Consider the following 19,361-nt stretch of genomic DNA (forward strand, 5'->3'; position numbering starts at 1 on the left):
GCAGTCTTGGAGTTCATTTTATGTGATGATTCTTATCGACGACAATATTCTGGATTGGTCGAGCTACCAGAGCTCATATCAACAGTTTGTTGGTTCTTATGGTGTCAAAGAAGAAAGTTCGTGCGAGGGGGAGAAATATTGACTCCAGAACGAACAGCGCCGGTGGTGGTTTCCCTAGCGATTAATTATGTGCACGGAGCACAAGCTAAATCTACACCCAAGATCAACAGGTGGCCGACGTTCCTAGCAGGACAGCTTGTCCTTAATGTCGATGCTTCATTCACAGAGGGCGATTATGATGGGTCTTGTGGTGCTGTCATCCGTGATCACCGGGGATCTTTCATGTCGGCGTCCACGGCGAGATTAGAACATGTAGCTAATGTGTTCACGGCAGAAGCGGCAGCTCTGCTTGAAGGACTGAAGCTAGCAAGAGATACGGGATGCAATAACTTGGTGGTGAGATCGGATAATATCACGGTGGTGATTGCACTTAGATTCAATGAAGGTTATTCTATGATGGCAGCGCCGGTTCTTGATGAATGTCGTAGGTACCTAGTAGATTTGGGGAGGTTTACTATTGAGCATTGTATTAGAGAGTCAAATTATGTAGCCCATGAGCTGGCTAGATGGGGATGTGCTAATAATCCATCTCGTTGGATTAATGCCCCTCCTGATTTCATTGTGATTCTGCTGGCAGACGATATATCCGTCCTTTGATTAATATGAAGTAAGATTTCCCGTCAAAAAAACATGCAATCAATTTATATATGACGTCAGTTGACTTGAAGTCTAAGTCGACTGAGATCTAGACAAATCCAATTTATTATGGGTCCCGATAACGTCCACAGGTGTGGGCGTTAAGGGGTTTGGCCACACGTTTCGTGTGGTATCTAAGAGAACCAATCAACAAGCAATGTACACACGTTCGGTCTTTTGCCTCGCGGTCCCTCCAACACGCCTATGTGTGGGCAAAATAGATAACGCCCACATGCCCATACGTCGGGCCTCCCACCTCACGGTCCCGCATGCCCCGATGATAGTCACCATGCGTCCCCGCAGTTGTCATGGTTCGGACCCTCTTTCATGTTCGTTTAACTGCAGTTGTCATGTTGCTGAACTACAGTTGTCATGTCTGACAACTACAGTTGCCATGGTTGCTCAACTGCAGTTGCCATCTCAGGTCAAGTGCCAGATGCCATTTTTGAACAACTGCAGTTGTTGCCATGTATGGTCTGGTCTACTACAGTTGCCATGATCTGAAAATTTTAGAAGTTGCCACATACTAACACTAGGCAGTTGCCATGTAGCACTACAAAAAGACATGGCAAAATAACATGTTCGGGTAAAAAGAGAGTTGTCGTCTACTTACAAGCACACTAGGGTAGTTGCCATGTACCCCTGCAAAAACCCATGACAACTGACAACTTTGGGTGTGGGAGAGGAGACTAGCGTATGGGCGAACTGGTAAACTCCCACACACCAGCCCCTCTCCATGCGTGAAAACTGGCGTGTGAGTGAACTGCTAAATGCCGACACACCAGCCCCTCCGCATGATGAAACGAACGTGTGGGCGATCGGATGAATGCCCACACACCAGCCTAGTCCTACGTGGCATAAAAAATCTAGCAAAACATGCCAAAATTCGTGCAAACATAAACGGACGTTGATCCATGCATGTGAACAGATTCAAACGCCCACACGTGTGGGGGTTATCTTTTTCGTTTATTATATGGCATACCTTAGGTGGTTTTCTTGGTTTTTTCTCGTATGCGTGGGGCATCGGCTTTCAACGGGAAAAATCGATGGGAGGGGATGGCTATCGACGGGGGCTGGTGGAGTACGAACGAACGATGTAACTCGCAAATCGCGTCCTTTCCTTGATTATCTCAACCGTAGATGCATGCATGCGAATGGTGCGAAATTTGAGACTTATCGCAACGACTCCACCACTATATATACGAACCCCAAACCCTAGTCAATCCTAACGCGCCGTCTTGTGGAGAAAGGAAGCTAATAAAGTCCTCGATCAACCTGATCTAATGGCGGAAGGATATACAACACCAACGTCGTTATGGGCGACGGCACCATGATCCACACCACCGTGACGTCCTCGTCCTATGCCGTACATCTCTTCATCCATGAGGTGCAGGGGTCCCAGATCCGCATCGCCGGTCTCGACGCCGAGTGGCGCCCCAACCGGAGCCACCTCCAGCTCTGCGTCGGCACCGCTGCCTCGTCTACCAGATCATCCACGGCACCGGCATCCCCATCTCGCTGTGCAGCTTCCTCTACCTCTCTGGCTTCACCTTTGTCGGCCAGGGTGGACGGCACGAGCGGTCTTTTGGACCGGCTCGTGGCCCGCTCGGTCCGGGCTGGCTCGGTCCTGGCCCGACAAAAAAATCGGCCGGTCCGGTCCCTCAAAACAAGACCGAAAATCGGCCGGTCCGGTCCGGTTAAAGCTCGGGCCGACCGAGCGGACCGAAGAAGCAGCCGGCGGCATGGCGGGGGCATGGGGAGAGCAGGGCGGGGGCATGGCGGGGGCTTGACGGGGGCATGGCGGGGGCTTGACGGGGGCTTGGCCAGTGCGTGGCGGCCAGGGCGTGACAGGGCCACGCACCTGTGCCGCGGCCGCCGCCGTCCAACGCACAAGCAGAGCACCACCGCATAACACCATGGCCAGCGACGAACCATCATGCCTAGGAGTTCCTCCGTCGTGAGATCTATCATCTCCGTCAAAAAAGTCGACGAGGGAGGTCCTACGTAGCCGCATCAGCCATCGTTCCTTTCATCTCTGTCCACCGGCCGTCGTGTCAGATTCGTCGCCGATGAGCTCCCTCCGGTGTTCTTCTTGGTCACGTAGCTTCCTCTGATGCTTCTCAAGCTCCCAGACATCTTTTCGATGAGCTGCGCTTCCTCTAGCAAGATATCTCTCCGATGAGCCGTCGCCGGAGCTCCAGAGCGCGCTCTGCCCATGTCTTGACCGGTCCTCACGGTCCTCTCGGTCCGGCCCGAGCTCGGCCATTGCCGGTCCGGTCCCTGAAAACAGGACCGCGACGTTGCTCGGTCCGGTCCGGACCGGACCACCGGCGGCCGGTCCAAACGCCGGCTCGGACAGGGACCGGACCGGCTCGGACCGTGTCCATCCTGATTTGTCGGCGTCGGGATCGCCGACGACACGAAACGCCTGCGTAAGGAGTACAGCCTCGAGGTGTCCAACGCGGTCGACCTGAGGGAGCGGGCGGCGAACTCGTGACATCGGCCGCGGCCGGAGCTGCGGCGGGCCGGGCTGAAAGACTTGGCGCTCGCGGTGATGGGGGGCGCTCATCGCGAAGCCGCCAGAGGTGACGACGAGCGACTAGGAGGCGTCGTCGATGTCCAGGGAGCAGGTCGAGTACTCCTGCATCACCGGGAATTAGTAAGTACTACTACTACTCTACTACTACCTGTTGATCAAACCCAGTCGCTGCATGTAGACTTTCTTGGATGAAGGCTTTGTAGCATGTAGGCTTTATCTGGGCAAAAGGCTACGGTAGAGAAGTAACTAAGTAGTAGTTGGCTTTCTCTAGTAAAAAGCCTGAGGAGGAGAGTAGTAGTAGACTTTACCTGGCTCAAAAGACTAAACGTGTGTGTGCAAGTACACAGCTTGTGTGTGTTGTGTGCACGTCCAGCCCAGCCTATAAAAGGACCCGGCTCCTTCACTTGTAATTAGGCCATTCCAGTGCAATATCAGTCAGCCTCAAGAGCTCTCCCATGTGTGTGTGTTCAGTGTAGAAGCATTGTTCAGCCACTAGTACTAGTAGTCTAGTACGTGAGCTCCGCTCCAACTCGATTGTGTGTGTGTAGCACCCAGTTCGTGTCCTCCTGTGCTAGTATAGCTAGACATTCGGCAGTAGTTCATCTCTAGTCTGTACTTGGGCTAACAATTGGCATCAGAGCCTTAGGTTAGGCCGAAGCATGTGCCGAGCAGAGCTCGGCTGAGGAGACCCGTGCGCTCGCGCTGCGAGGTGGGGCGGGAGGTGAGCTGGGTGCGCCACGCTCCGTGCGAGACATGGGCATGTCCAGTGCCTCCTTCCCTCCCCTCACGCGGACCAAGTACTCCAGTTGGTCCGTCCTGATGAAAGTCATCATGGAGGCGCGACATATGTGGAAAGCCGTGAAAACCGGCAATGTCGAGTATGAGGAGGACCAATTGGCGATGGAGGCGATCTTGCGCTCCGTACCACCGGAGATGGTGCTCACCCTTGGCACCAAGGAGACGGCCAAGAAAGCATGGGACACCATCAAGACTCTGCGCATCGGCGTGGAGCGCATACGGGAGTTGAAGGCCCAGACCTTGCGCCTCCAGTATGAGGAGATGCGGTTCAAGGCCGGTGAACAAGTCGACGACTTTGCCTTGCGGCTGCAAGGTCTCGTCACCGAGCTCGCAACGCTCGGAGATCCCATCGACAACAAGATGGTGATTCTCAAGTTTCTCCGCGTCGTCCCCGGGCAGTACAAGCAACTGGCCTGGTCCATCGAGAGCCTGTTGGATCTCTCCACCATTACGATCGAGGAGCTGGTAGGGCAACTCAAGGTCGTTGAGGAGCGTGGAGACGAAGCCAACAACTGCGCTGGCAGCGAACTACTGCTCACCTGGGAGCAGTGGGATGCACGCCTTCAGTAGCGCGGCCACGACGCCTCTTCTGGCAGTCGGGGAGGCGCCCCCACGGGAAGCAGAGGTCGCGGCAGAGGCGGAGGCCGCACCCAGAGAGGTGACGGCAACCGCGGTCGCAAGCCAAGCCGGGCAGGGCGAGGCGCCGGAAACAGTGGCAAGTGCCGCTACTGCGACATGCCGGGTCACTGGATCCGGGATTGCCACAAGAGGAAAGCCGACGAGGCAGCCGTGGCAATGACAAACCTCGTCCAATCTGACGTGGACGGCGGGCCGGCAATGATGCTGGCAAGAGTCGAGCCCATGCAGGAGAGCTCAGCGTCTCTCGTGACCACGGCCCCGACAACCACCCATTACGTGCAGGAGGCACGGTGCCTGTCCACGGGAACCATCACTCCAGTGACAGGCCACACCTTGACAACGACGTTCTCGGGGCCTGTCGGCTGGGAGGCGATGAAGGCTCGGGTGTGAGGGAGCCACACCCCGGCGACGGCGTCCCCGATGACCTCCGGACCTGACGAGGTCGTGCAAGTTGGTGCGACAACGACGCATATGGCGGACCATGCTCCGACCATGATGCTGGCGACCATCGACAACGTGCAGGAGCGCACAGACACTCAGGTAAGCCACACCCCGACAACAAAGTGTTCGGGGTCCACCGTGTTGACGGGAGATGGCTTCCTGACAACGGTGTGTGTGTGTGTGTGCGGCTACGTCTTCCTCAACTAGGAGTGAGCCGTGACCACACCCACGCTTGCAGGCGGCAAGCAAAGTGAGGGTTGGTTCCTCAACATCGGCGCCATGAACCACATGACTGGTTCGGTCAACGCGTTCGCGGAGCTGGACCGCTCAATCACCAGGAAGGTGCGGTTCACGGACGGATCTATGGTGGAGATCCACGGGCGCGGGACCGTCGTCTTCGCCGACAAAGGGGGTGATCACAGGGCGTTGGGAAATTCCTTAGCATCATTTTCATCCCTCAAAAAAAGTCGCTTGAAATTCATGATCTGGATTCTAAGGGAAATAATTTTTGCGGGAGGAACATACTTAGTGATAAAAGCATCTTTGCACTTATTTCAAGAATCGATACTATTACAAGGCAAAGAAGAGGACCAAATTTTTGCGGAATCACGCAAGGAAAACGGAAATAATTTCAGCTTGACCATATCATTGTCCACATCTTTTTTCTTTTGCATATCGCATAGTTCCACGAAGGTATTAAGATGGGACGCGGCATCCTCATTAGGAGTATCGGAAAATTGGTCTTTCATAACAAGATTAAGCAAAGCAGTATTAATATCAAAAGTCTCCGCACTAGTGGCGGGAGGATCAAGCGGAGTGCCAATAAAGTCATTGTTGTTGGTATTTGAGAAGTCACATAGTTTGGTGTTCTCTTGAGTCATGATGACCACACAACAAGATTTACACTCAAAAGCAGATCCGGCAAGAAAATGGTGAACGGAAAAAGAGAGGCGAATAAAATGACAACTTTTTGTGAAGTGGGGGAGAGGAAAACAAGAGGCAAATAATATATATATATATATATATATATATATATATATATATATATATATATATATATATATATATATATATACATACACACACAATATGGCGTATGTTGGTGGAAAACCATGTACATTGTTGTCTATAGAAACATGTTCTTAGATAATCAAACCAAACTAGGTGCAATCCATTGTTCTAGATGGAGAACTTCCGCTTAAATTTTGTACACATATAAAATCTAATCCGCGAAATGAAGGGTTTTAAGATCAATTTCTACATTACTTATGTGGTAAAAATGAACATGTATGTTTTTTCGATAGCCAAAAAAAAGAACATATATGCTACAATTGGGGCACCTAATCATATACCTTTTTGAAGCTTATATATCACGGATACATGATACATGATACATGAAACAAAATTTGTATTTTTAAACATGATGTCTACCAACAAAACAATAAGAAGCAAGAATAACATGTTCATATTACTGCCCAACATCTCTAATCTTACCCACTTTTGCTATATTTTAATACTACAGAAGTGCTACCTAGTGCAGATGCACGGGTTGATGACTAGTGATTATATAATGATTATAAAACATCCAAGATTGAAAATAAAATAACATAGAATGATCAAAAATTATAGATACCTTGGAAATGTATTAGGGGGTAGTTATTTCGGCGGTAGGCCAAAAATTTTGGAATATGGAGGCAAACTTTGCACGCGGTGCCGCCGGACACCATTCACTTTAAACAATAGTGTACATCGCAAACGATTCTTCTGCTTTACACACATGAGACGAGCTTGATAATTCAAATTTCGGTGAAAATTTCCCCGGGTACGTCATTGCATAATTTAACATCCCTTGCTAATTTTGGCACACAGAAGAGCGTACAGCACACAGACCACACTTACTAAATCGAGCAATTTTAGTAATTAAATAGAGCCAGTTGACCTAAACATTGCTCTAACAAAATACCAGCATTAAAAATAAAGCCTAAGTATGCATAATTTTAACAAATCCGCCAGCGCGCCGGCCTATGCATCGCCGGTGTGAGATGAGACGTCGATTACTTGTCCTGGCGACATGCCGCCGTTGGTGGACTCCGCGTCCCCCCTGCTGAAGTCGATCGCGTCCTTGTCCTCGTCCTCGGCGCCGCCCTCAAGGTTTTATTACTCGTAGTAGTGGCTGCGCCAGAGCTCGTGTTGGTACTCCATCGCCGATTCATCGACGGACCGACTCTTCTCTAACTCGACCTAGGCCACGCGCAACTCCTCCTCCCAGCACTCCTCGATCTCCGTTGCCTCCTTCATCTCCAGCTCCCGCTCAAAAACCTCATGAGGAAGCAGGTGCTCCATGGACACTGCCGCCTCTTCGGATGTGGGTTGCATGCTGGATTCCGAGGTGACCTGGAATATCTTAGCGTGGATGGCCTCGACCCGGGCCAGGGCGACATCGGTGGCACGGGCGGCAGGTCAAGCGCTCTCGGCATTTGCAGCTGCCGTCGCAGCAGTAGCTGCAGCCGTCTCAGCTGCTGCAGCTGCCATGTCGACTACCGCAGACGCCCTCTCGGCGGAAGCGGCTGTGCTCAATGTGGATGCGGCGGCCCTCTCGGCGTAGGCGGCCGCGCTCTCAGCGCAAGCAGCGGCGCTCGGGGGGATGCGACCATCGGGTGGCAGAGTTTTTAGCTACATAAGCGCTCAAATTGTTGAATACTACGGGCCTTCACGAAGCGTTCCCACGGCGTCATCTTTGCAAGAAGGGGGGTGCGGGAATGGGGATCGGGATTTGTGGATTCGGGGGTTGCCTGCACTGGAGCAGACAAGCTGGCGAAGCTTAAGGAGGAAGACTTAAATAGACCAAGAAATTTTCATCGCAAATGCTTCCTACAAAACAACTGTGTGTGTGATATTGTAGATATCTTTTATTAGCTGTGAAATATGAATTTGGAGTGAAGTGGCAACGGATGGTGTTTTAAATGTAAGAGAAAAAATTGTAGTACTAATACAACTGTCATGTCAAATTTTGGAAAATTTTAGGGGTCATCTGACCTTTTAAGACATTTAAGTGATTTTCTAGCCATTTAATGACCGTAATTCAAATTAGAACTACATCTACCTGCAACGGCTAACCATAACGGTTTGAAAAATCATATTTGTGTACTTGTGTGCGAGTTAATTTCATGTGCAGTAAACTAAAAGGAATTTTCAAACATATTGGTCTCACGGCATGGACACATGCATGGAGTGCCATGGCATTTTCATTCCAAAAAATTCAAAAATGATCAGAAAAACATGAAACCTTACTTGATGTAATGTCATGCCACCAAGATGATGTGGTAAAAAAATTGTGTTGTTTGACGAAAGTTTGGACACACACCCCTCATAAACCGGAGCAACTCACTAGAAGGCTCGTGGTTCCGAGAGGGAACAATGCATGTTTGATGACGAACGGGAGATAGCTTCCTCTTACGGCCTTCAAAATATTTTCAACGTATAACGCGCACTAATACAACTGTCATGTAAAAATTTGGAAAATTTCAAGGGCATTTGACCTTTTGAAGACATTTAAGTGATTTTCTAGCCATTTAATGACCGTAATTCAAATTTGAACTACATCTACATGCAACGGTTAACCATAACGGTTTGAAAAATCATATTTGTGTACTTATGTGCGAGTTAATTCCATGTGCAGTAAATTAGAAGGAATTTTCAAATATATTGGTCTCATGGCATGGACACGTTCATGGAGTGCCATGGTATTTTAATTTTAAAAAATTAAAAAATAATCAGAAAAACATGAAACCTTGCTTGATGTAATGTCATGCCACCAAGATGATGTGGTAAAAAAATTGGCCTGTTTGACAAAAAAGTTTGGACACACACACACACCCCTCACAAACCGGAGCGACTCACTAGAAGGCTCGTGGTTCCGAGAGGGAACAATGCATGTTTGATGACGAACGGGAGATAACTTTCTCTTACCGCCTTCAAAAAAATTCTACGTGTAACGTGCACTAATACAACTATCATGTGAAAATTTAGAAAATTTCAGGGGTCATTTGACCTTTTGAAGACATTTAAGTGATTTTCTAGCCATTCAATGACCGTAATTCAAATTTCAAATACATCTACATGCAACTGCTAACCATAACATTTTGAAAAATCATATTTGTGTACTTGTGTGCGAGTTAATTCTATGTGCAGTAAATAAGAAGGGATTTTCAAACATATTGATCTCACAACATGGACACATGCATGGAGTGCCATGGCATTTTCATTCCAAAAAAAAGTAAAAATTATCAAAAAAACATGAAACCTTGCTTGATATAATGTCATGCCACCAAGTTGATCTGGTTAAAAAATTGGCTTGTTTGATGAAAGTTTGGACACACACCCCTCACAAACCGGAGCAACTCACTAGAAGGCTCGTGGTTCCGAGAGGGAACAATGCATGTTTGATGACGAACGGGAGATAGCTTCCTCTTACGGCCTTTAATTTTTTTTCTACATGTAACATGCACTAATACAATTGTCATGTGAAAATTTGAAAAAATTTAGGGGTCATTTGTCCTTTTGAAGACATTAAAGTGATTTTCTAGCCATTTAATGACCGTAATTCAAATTTGAACTACATCTACATGCAACGGCTAACCATAACGGTTTGAAAAATTATATTTGTGTACTTGTGTGCGAGTTAATTCCATGTGCAATAAATTAAAAGGAATTTTGAAACATATTGGTCTCACGACATGGACACATGCATGGAGTGCCATGGCATTTTAATTCCAAAAATAAAAAAATGATCTGAAAAACATGAAACCTTGTTTGATGTAATGTTATGCCACCAAGATGATATGGTAAAAAATTGGCCTGTTTGATGAAAGTTTGAACACACACCCCTCACAAACCGTAGCAACTCACTAGAAGGCTCGTGGTTTCGAGAGGGAACAATGCATATTTGATGACGAACGGGAGATAGCTTCCTCTTGCGGCCTTCAATTTTTTCTTTGTGTAACGTGCACTAATACAACTGTCATGTGAAAAATTTCAAAATTTAAGGGATCATTTGACCTTTTAAAGACATTTAAGTGATTTTCTAGCCATTTAATGATCGTAATTTAAATTTGAACTATATCTACATGCAGTGGCCAACCATAAGGGTTTGCAAAATCATGTGTGCAAGTTAAAAAACCATCAGACGATGTAAATATCTGATGTTCAAAAAAGAAAATGTAAAATCTGGCAAGACAACCGGCCCCCACACGATTAGCACTGTATTTCGTGCCTCGAGGTTTGGAAGGTGAGTGGCAGGCGTTATTAATCAGACACGGTTCTGCATTGGGAACCGTCAGCTATTATGTTCACACATGGATTTTGCTGCAGGATTCGTGTGTAACTCAAACTACAGTGCTCGTAAATTCTGGCGACCAGCATGTGTACTGTTCCCGTCGATCTAGATTCCGGCCGCCCATAAATACTATCTTGCTCACATCATCCCGCCTGCATTATCATCTACATCCTCCCCTTGCTCGCCCTCTCTCTCTCTCTCTCTCTCTCTCTCTCTCTCTTTCAAATCTTTGCCATGGAGCCGCCGGTATGCCCACACATCGACGAGAGTCGCCGCCCCCCGAGGACGCTCACTCAAAGAGCAACGACGAGGACCCCTACGCGCCGCCGGACGAGGTTGCGCCAGACCCCCCAACTTTGGATTGGTTTTGGGGCCAGTATGATCTTTGTCTTTGGAACTCGTTGCCGCCGGCTGAGAAAGTCAGGCAAGTGGCTTTCAAGAAGGAGATGGCGGAGGAGGATGCCAGGTACCGGGCGGCCTGTGAAGCCCGTGATGATGCCTGGAAAAACAAGGCAGTGGAGCTTTGGGGGCTGGCGCGTCGTCGTGCGGAGGAGGTGCACGAAGACAGGTACTTCGCAAGGAAGGCCAAAGGCTAGGCGCATCGTCACTGCATGGAGGTAGGTCGATAAGCTCCAGTGTGCCACCGACGAGGAGCTCCAATGGGCGTCCAACGAAATGGCAAGATCGTTCGTGCTCGTCCTCCTGCAAGAGGTAGATCGGTACGTCAAGCGCTCCGAGGCGGAGGAGGCAGAGTACTGCCTCCGTACTAAGAGGACGCGGCGCACCAGGGAGCTGCAGGCGAGGGGCTGCCAGAATACTTGCCATGGGAGGGATTATTAGTTTTAGTATTATTCGTTTTCAATTTTATGCATTGTACCTAGTAGTTAAGTATCATCACGTATATGTGATGATATTATATATATTCTATGATGAACTAATGAACAATTAAAATTATATACATTATGAATTCCATTTTTGATCTATTTTTGTAAACTAATTTGAATCTAGCTGTGATCATCCACATATACGGAATGCAAAGTGTATAAACACATATTAAAACAGAACATATAAGAATGGAAAACAGAGTACACACATTGAAACTGAGCAATAAACAGAGCAATACTATGATTGATGTGAATATATATCTATCTACGTCGAAACGACTCAACAAAATAAAGCGCGTCCATGAGACCACGACCAGTAGCCCTTGCCTACGGTAGCTCTTGGCTCTGCTTGAACTCATGCAGGCGTTCGTCCAAGCGGTCGACACGCTCGCGGTACATCTGGAGCGCGATCTCGAGCTCCAAGTTGGCAATTTCATCGGAGATCACCACCTCGAGTATGCGACGGACATGTTGCTCTAATGCACTCAGGTGGAGACCTGGGCCAAGGAGGCGGTCGAGCCTACCGACCAGCGCGTTGGCATCGAGCGGGCCGCGAACAAGGCGAACGACGCGACCCATGCGAACGGCGCGGTGGCCGTCCGGTGCAAGTACAGCATGGCTGGCCTCTGGTGCAAGTACGGCGCAGAGGGCAAGTGCCCACTCCTGGCGAGGAATGGGGGTACTGACGGGACGTGTACCCAGCTGTGATGCCCTGTCGACAGCAGGTAAGCGCCGATGGATCCACTCTTGCTGTGCGGCACGCCGCGTCTCTTGCTCTGCGGCGCTCCAATGGTCTCACCGTGCAGCGAGCCGCAGCCTATCGGTGCGGACGTGCCTAGCTTCCTCTGCGGCGCACCATCGATCATGTTGTGCGGTGAGCTGTAGCCTCTCGGTGCTGACATGCCTATCTTGATCTGCGGGGCTGAAGCGCCATGCGTTAAGGGTCTGCTCAACCCTCGCGATGACGCGCATACGACGTCGTCCATCGTGTTTCCGGGGAGCGTCGCGGCCTCGACGGGCCGTGGCTCCTTCTGGTTTTCCTCGTCGACGAGGTTGATGGAAGAGGCGGCGCTTTGGTGGGTTGGCATGCTTGGAAAATGTGGATGTGCTACAGGTTGCGCTTGTTGCCTCCGTGTGTCATGCGCCACCTAGGTTTATACGCAACCTCGCTTGGTGGCGGGAAACAGGTGAGGAAATGGCGGGAAACGGTGACATGTTCATAAAACGCCATCAATTAATGGAAACTTAGCATATATAAGGAACATCAAGCTAGCACAAGAAGTAGATGATGATGAGATGAACACAGACCACATTAGGGAACCCGTTGGTGATGAATTCATCAATCGCAAACAGGTGTACACTAGCAAGCGTTTGTCCATAACACACACGACTTATTCCATCACAAACAGGTCGGATGAATCAATTGTATGCCACATATCGCACATTGTCAAAAAGTAATGCGGTAGACCTTCTTTAACATGTGTTAAAAAACAATGACCTCGAGGTTAAACTAACTCATGAGATGGCTCATATCAGTCATTTAATTTGACAGATACGACCCATCCTATCAGTTAATTTAACATCAACACAACTTTCCATCCAGTCACCCATCTGATGGTTGCTCCAGCCTGAGCACACTTAACTTGAGAGTTCTCTTACATGAGCTACTGGTGGAACAACTAGTCCTTGCTAATATAGGATGCCTCTTCGCATTCTTATGGTTTATCCAGATGACCACCTGTCCCCCAATGGCCCCCAATGGCCAATAGATGTTGTGTAGACAGAGCATATCACATACCTCTTATTAGAAGCAATCGTCTGTGTTATTATCGGTCTTCATGCACATTTCTGATTACAGACCTGTTTGCCGCATATCACACATATCTTGTTATATTGAACCATTTATGTTCTCTTGTCTCAACGCAAACAATTCATCCGAGTGAACCGCATGCCGTATATCGCACACACCTTGATCTGGCTGACCGTTTCTTTTGTGTTTCCTAATCACAAACAGTTCATCTGAGTGAAGCGTATGCTGCATATCGCACATACCTTCATCTGGCAGCCCATTTCTTTTTTCCTCCTCATCACAAACAGTTAATTTAACTGAACTGTATGCCCTGAATCACAGACGCAACCAAAATCTAAACCGTGTTTGATGCATCCATCATCGCAAATGTTTTGCACCTTTTTTGACGGTTTTTTTACACCACTGTTTGCAATTATTGCATCGCACATAGTTTCGTTGAAGAGACTCTAATCGTAGTGTCGCGTTAGCAGCATCCTGCAGTAGTGTCAGCATTCTTAGTCCCCTCATTTGTACTCCCCTGGTCCCACAATGTAAGACCTTTTTGCAAGCTATGTTAGCTTGCAAAAACATGTTATATTATGGGACGGAGAGAGTAACACATACATGATTATTTTTAAAAAGGTTGTCGAAGTTATTAGTTAATAAAAAAGGAGAAACGAAATCATGGGCTTCATGCCCGTGTCTCAAATAGCGCGCACCTAGATCCAGGTCTAGGTCTAGCACAAAGAACCCCACGCGGGTGGGGTGCGACCTAGCCACTTGTCTTCGATTACCCCCTGCTCCCAAATCCTCCAACCCGCATCTCCAATTCCCCCCAATTTGCCACCCAAAATCCGAACCCTGCCTCCGCCTCCACAGCGAGGATGCAAGGCCAACCCATAGACCGAGCAAAAGGGGCGGCCCCCCCGGGCCCCAAGAGGGGAGGGCCCAAGCTAAAACTTTTACTAGTAAACACTATACAAATACACATTATATCTGAAAGATTATTAAATGCATAAAATAGAGCCTCAATTTGCATAAGCGTAAGTTCACACCACATACTAATAAGTTATACCAACCAATCCGACTGGCGAAGTTCAGTTCAAATACACTAGTCTCTCTTTACGATGGATGTCTTAGTATTATAATGACAATTATGATAACATATTTCAATGTTTAAACCAATGCACAATTTTTAATTTGGGAAAACGGGTAGGACATCTCATTTGCACCAAATCAAACCAAGTAAAGCTGGACAAGCATGTTAGCTAGTCAAATCATACACAAAAGTACAATCGACAATATTTTTTATCTTTGATGATTCTATTATTGAACCCCACTTGCAAGTCAAATTTTTTATGCCCTAGAAGTTTCTATTAATATGATTGCCTTATGTATACTAGAAACCACTACTAAATTGTTAGTATGTGTATGATTTACAAATCTCTACCTTGATATTCAATAATATTAAAAAATATATGTACACATGAAAATGTGTATACACTGTATCATTTATGCAATATTGAAAAATAAATTTGAAAGATTGTTTTAACAACAAGGAAAAAATTGGGTACATCATACAATTTTATTTTGTAGACTCAAAATTTTAAACAATATACATTACAATTGGATACCAATGAATAATATAATTATTATTTGGAAAAATTGTTATATGGCTAAGTAATCTAAACTTATATTGGTTACAATTATAATATGATACATGTAGTTTCAAATAAGTATAAAAGTGTAGTACGAAAAAAAATTGTTTTTCAACGCCTCGGGCCTAAAAATTCTTTGGATCGGCTCTGCGAGGCATCAAGGAGAACAACCAGAGGGACAAGAAAATTGAAGACCTGGGTAGAAGATTGCATTTAGTGGAGAAAGTAGATGAGGTTATGCTTCGCTAACGATGAAATAGTCGAGTAGCCCTGATCGAGTCACTAACTTCTTGAAGAAGGCGATAAGGCAGTCACTGACTTCCAGCGTGATCGAGTCAAAGGTGCCCTTTTGGCTGAAGTTACCTGGTCAAATTTTCTGCTGCAATGAACCATGTGAGCTAAGGGGTGCTAGGGTACAACAAAGAGCAGAAGGCAATCAAACAGAAGCAAATTGAGGATCTGAAGAAGGCCAAGGTAGAGCTTGCTAGGGAATGGAACATGCACAAGAGAGAGAGAGAGAAGGAAGATCGCTTTAGTCGAATTAGGCCTGCAGACGAGCACCCAATAGTTATAGGCCTGCAGACGAGCACCCAATAGTTAGGTGTATTGCATGGATGTATTTTTGTATGCATGATGAAGAATATGGATCTGAGTGGGCAGAATTTTGTAAGGCCCAGAGGCCTGCTGCGATTCGGGCTCGTGCCATAAAGAATCAAGAGAGAAAAGAGGAGGAGGAGAAGAAGAGGGAGGAGGAGGACGCAGAGAGGCGCAGGGACCAGCGTCTAGCTGAGATTCGTGCCAGGGCAATAAGGAATGGGGACAAAAAGTAGGAGAATGAGAAGGAGAAGAAGTGAAAGAAGAAAATATAATGTGAGGGAGGAGTGAGATTGTGGCTGAAATCTTGTGTGTGTGTGTGTGCGCGCGCGCGCGCGCGTGCGCGCTAGATGATAAACCCACGTATCATAACATGCATGGCTTTTTTTCATTTAATACCTGTTGACATGGTGGTGTCCATGGCGTTAGTTATGTTACTCTGCTCTGTCATGCATGTCAGCTTTGTGGTACCTTACTTCTTCTTAGTAGAAATTCGAACTGAATGGCAACTTTATTTTTGATGTATTTGCGTAATAATTTCCTTCAGCTATGCAAATTCCTCATGCAAAGCTCATGTGCTATTGTTTAACAATTGAATATCCGAACTGGCAAAAGATTGAGCACATTCCAAATAAGAAGTTTTCCATTTGGATGCAACTGAAACTACTATCCACCAGGATCGCTGCTATGTTTCTGATTTTCTTTCTGACTGTCAGTTGGGTGCCTTATTGTTGAATCTTTATCTGGTTTTAGCTACTTGCTTTGTTGATTCCTGCGTGTTTGCATGGAAGTGATGTTGTGCGCATACTCTAAAAATGTGGACAACGCAAAATGGCATGGCTGCATGCAATGATGAACATTGGATTTGGCCATCTACTTTGGGGGTATGTAATAATGGGGAATGAAGGAATACTGGATTTATTTTCTTCCATGTATGATTTGTAACTCTATCTAATGTTGAACATGAAGCTGTCTGATTCCTATTGTTTGTAATAAGGTGATGAAAACTGAATTTGTTTGGTTCATGTGATTTGTAACATTGTCGAATGTTGGACGTCAAACTAATTGATTGCTATAAGGTTGATCATATCATGTGAAGAAGTTGGGAATTCGCTTACATAAGAAGCATGTACAACACAATTGTTAATCTAAACAACCACCACATACACAGGTAACAGAACTGATCTCCACCCATAATTACAACATCAGCAGCAGACTCAAAGCATCGAAGAACCAACCATGCAACAGTTGCCAAGTACCTGCAGGAACAAAACCAACTATCACATGTGTTGCCAGCATGCTGATTTCATGTCCGAGTTAGTACAACATAAGTGGCAATCTATACCCAAACTAACATATACAATTTCTTCTAAGCTTAGGCAATTCCTATTATTTTGCAGTGGGATTTAATACTCTACAATATTCTGAAGCAGACATGCTTGGAAACTTCTCAAAATACCAACTGTAAACAATTGACAATCCTTTTAGCAAAAATATACATTATACCTTTGAATTTAACTATACAGATCAAGATAGATAACTCCTTAGGATCTAAGGCCCATACAACCTCCTTTTTTGGTCGGACATGAGTGCAAAGAATCAAAACTCTAACAGCCAGTACCATATTCTTTAGTATCTAACAACCCCTACAACAAACCATAATAACAAAGAGTTAAATATTATATGCTTTGGCCGGATACCAAATAGCTTAGGAATGAAGTTCAGTTTCTAAACCTCTGGTCTTACAGTAACCTCATTGAAGAGTTAATAATAGGCAGGATGATATGCATTCAATACAAAAACACTTTAAACATCAAGGAGGTAAACACAATTCACTTCAACTATTATTTGTTGGACATGCTTTCTATTCTAATTCCCGCACTATTAGTAGTAGACAGATCAATACTAAAAGATAAAAGATTTTTATGGTTTTTAGTATGAACCCCCGATACTAGTGATCTAAAAGGTCTTATATTTTTTTACATAGGGAGTACAAAATACATAAGTCCAATGTAAGATTATTTTACATGAAAGCTAAATATTTGTTGGACTTACATAGGACCAAGTAAAGCAATGATTCTAGAGCCCAAACTACTAGCTACCATCCTTCATGCCAAAAAGATGTAGGCATCTAAACAAATGACATCCACCTGCACTTGATGACAATATAATGCCTTGGACAGATTGTTCTTCACTAATAGCTAAAAATCAATTAGCATTCAAAAACACTTGCTATCATTTAAAACATAACGATGTAGAAGCATGCTATCTATAATTTTTTGACACTCCTGGTGCAAGTTAAACAACATAAAGTACCAACAGAAATGAACTCTACAGAGGAAAAGAACATACATGACAATTTTGAAGTCCATAACCTTTATGTGAAGTTCAGGAAGGCTATTGATTTTTTGGGTAGGCGTGATTTAGTAGAATAGTTCCATTTGTTAAGCTTTAGCAAAAACTGTACAATAACGCTAGTCAACTGAGCCAAACTTATCTAGATGGGTTAATTACTGTATACTGAATGAAATCAATTAATGTAGATGCCCGCGCAGTGAGCCAAACTTATCTTGATGCGCTAATTACTGTATATTGAATAAAATCAATTAATGTGAAGTTCAAAACTCATAGGCAAGATACATTTATTGGAAATTTCATTCCAGATAGACAACTTTGCAAAAGAAGCCAAAGATTGGCAGTGAAAATGAAATAATATTAAAAGGTGTGCATGGGGTAGCTGATTCACAGTAATAAAAACATTGGCCAACATAATGTAGGCATCAACCACAATCTGAAAAATGACTGAGATGTCAGGCATCACAATATGAGAGGGATATTAAACCATCAAAAGTTTAGGCAGACCATCAATTTTCATTCTCACATGTATCTCTACTTATAAAAGATACCAACCTCTTAAAAGCCTAAGATGTTCTTATGATTAATACTGTTCAACAATCATCATCGTCATTGGTCTAAGGATGACATACTATAGGTCTCAAGATAACTATAACCAATAACAACAGTAGGAGAAAAATGATTTTTAGAAAGCAATTTTTATTAAAGTGACGAAATTTTGTTAATTAGACGAAACCAGAGAAACAATTTCTCACACCACGGGAAGGTTGAGAAGAAGTCCATGGTCAATGTGAATGCGACCATACAAAGAAGAGGCATGCCACTAATGGTGCCACCCACCACAAAGAATCTACAATGATGGGAAACACATAATAATTAGAACCAAAGCTGCAAGAACATGTAAATCAAACTGAGCAAGGAAAATGTGAGAAGGGCAATATTACTACACTTCAAAGAAAAACCGCATAAGCCATCCACTTTGTGGCCTCTATGGCGCTGTTGTCGCCTCGCACCGACACCTCCCGAGGCCATCCTTATCTTTTGCTCGTCAGCCTCAGCTATTAAAGCGTTCCCAAGAATGCCTGCAAGCTCCATCCTTCTCCCCTACCCCCTCTGCAAAATCACACCAGGTCGAGCCGTTCCTCCCCGTTCCGGCGAAATTGCCGCTGCCAAATTCCACGTCCATGACGAACTCCCAACACCTCCCCGCTACAAGCCCAGCGACAACCCGTCGAGACCAAGGCCCAGCCCACAACTCAACTCTTAGCGACACGCGGCCTACATATGTGACAGAGAGAAGGTCATTCATGGGGCCCTTTGCTGTTCAGAGGCATGGCTTTGCTTGTGGATGATTATGATCAAAAAAATATCCTACTTCGGTAGTTTTTGATGGTCTATATATCTGATCTCCTATGTATACGCACAAAAGATAAGTTTGTTTCAGAAAATATCTAAGGTAAAATACCAAAACCGAAACAAGGGGTTTGTTCCAACTAAAATTGTAGTGAGCAGCACATTCAAACAAGAAAACCCAGCAAACACACCGAAACGAAAATTAAAGGGCTATTCTGTT

General features: G+C 45.7%; 1 pseudogene; it reads left to right on the plus strand.

Moving 5' to 3' along the window:
• The first annotated feature begins 342 nt into the window (after positions 1-342).
• Positions 343-3,416, plus strand: LOC123139693 (uncharacterized; annotated as a pseudogene).
• The last annotated feature ends 15,945 nt before the right edge of the window (positions 3,417-19,361 follow it).

The sequence above is a fragment of the Triticum aestivum genome, chromosome 6B, assembly GCF_018294505.1.
Source record: "Triticum aestivum cultivar Chinese Spring chromosome 6B, IWGSC CS RefSeq v2.1, whole genome shotgun sequence".
In the NCBI taxonomy this organism is placed as follows: Eukaryota; Viridiplantae; Streptophyta; class Magnoliopsida; order Poales; family Poaceae; genus Triticum; species Triticum aestivum.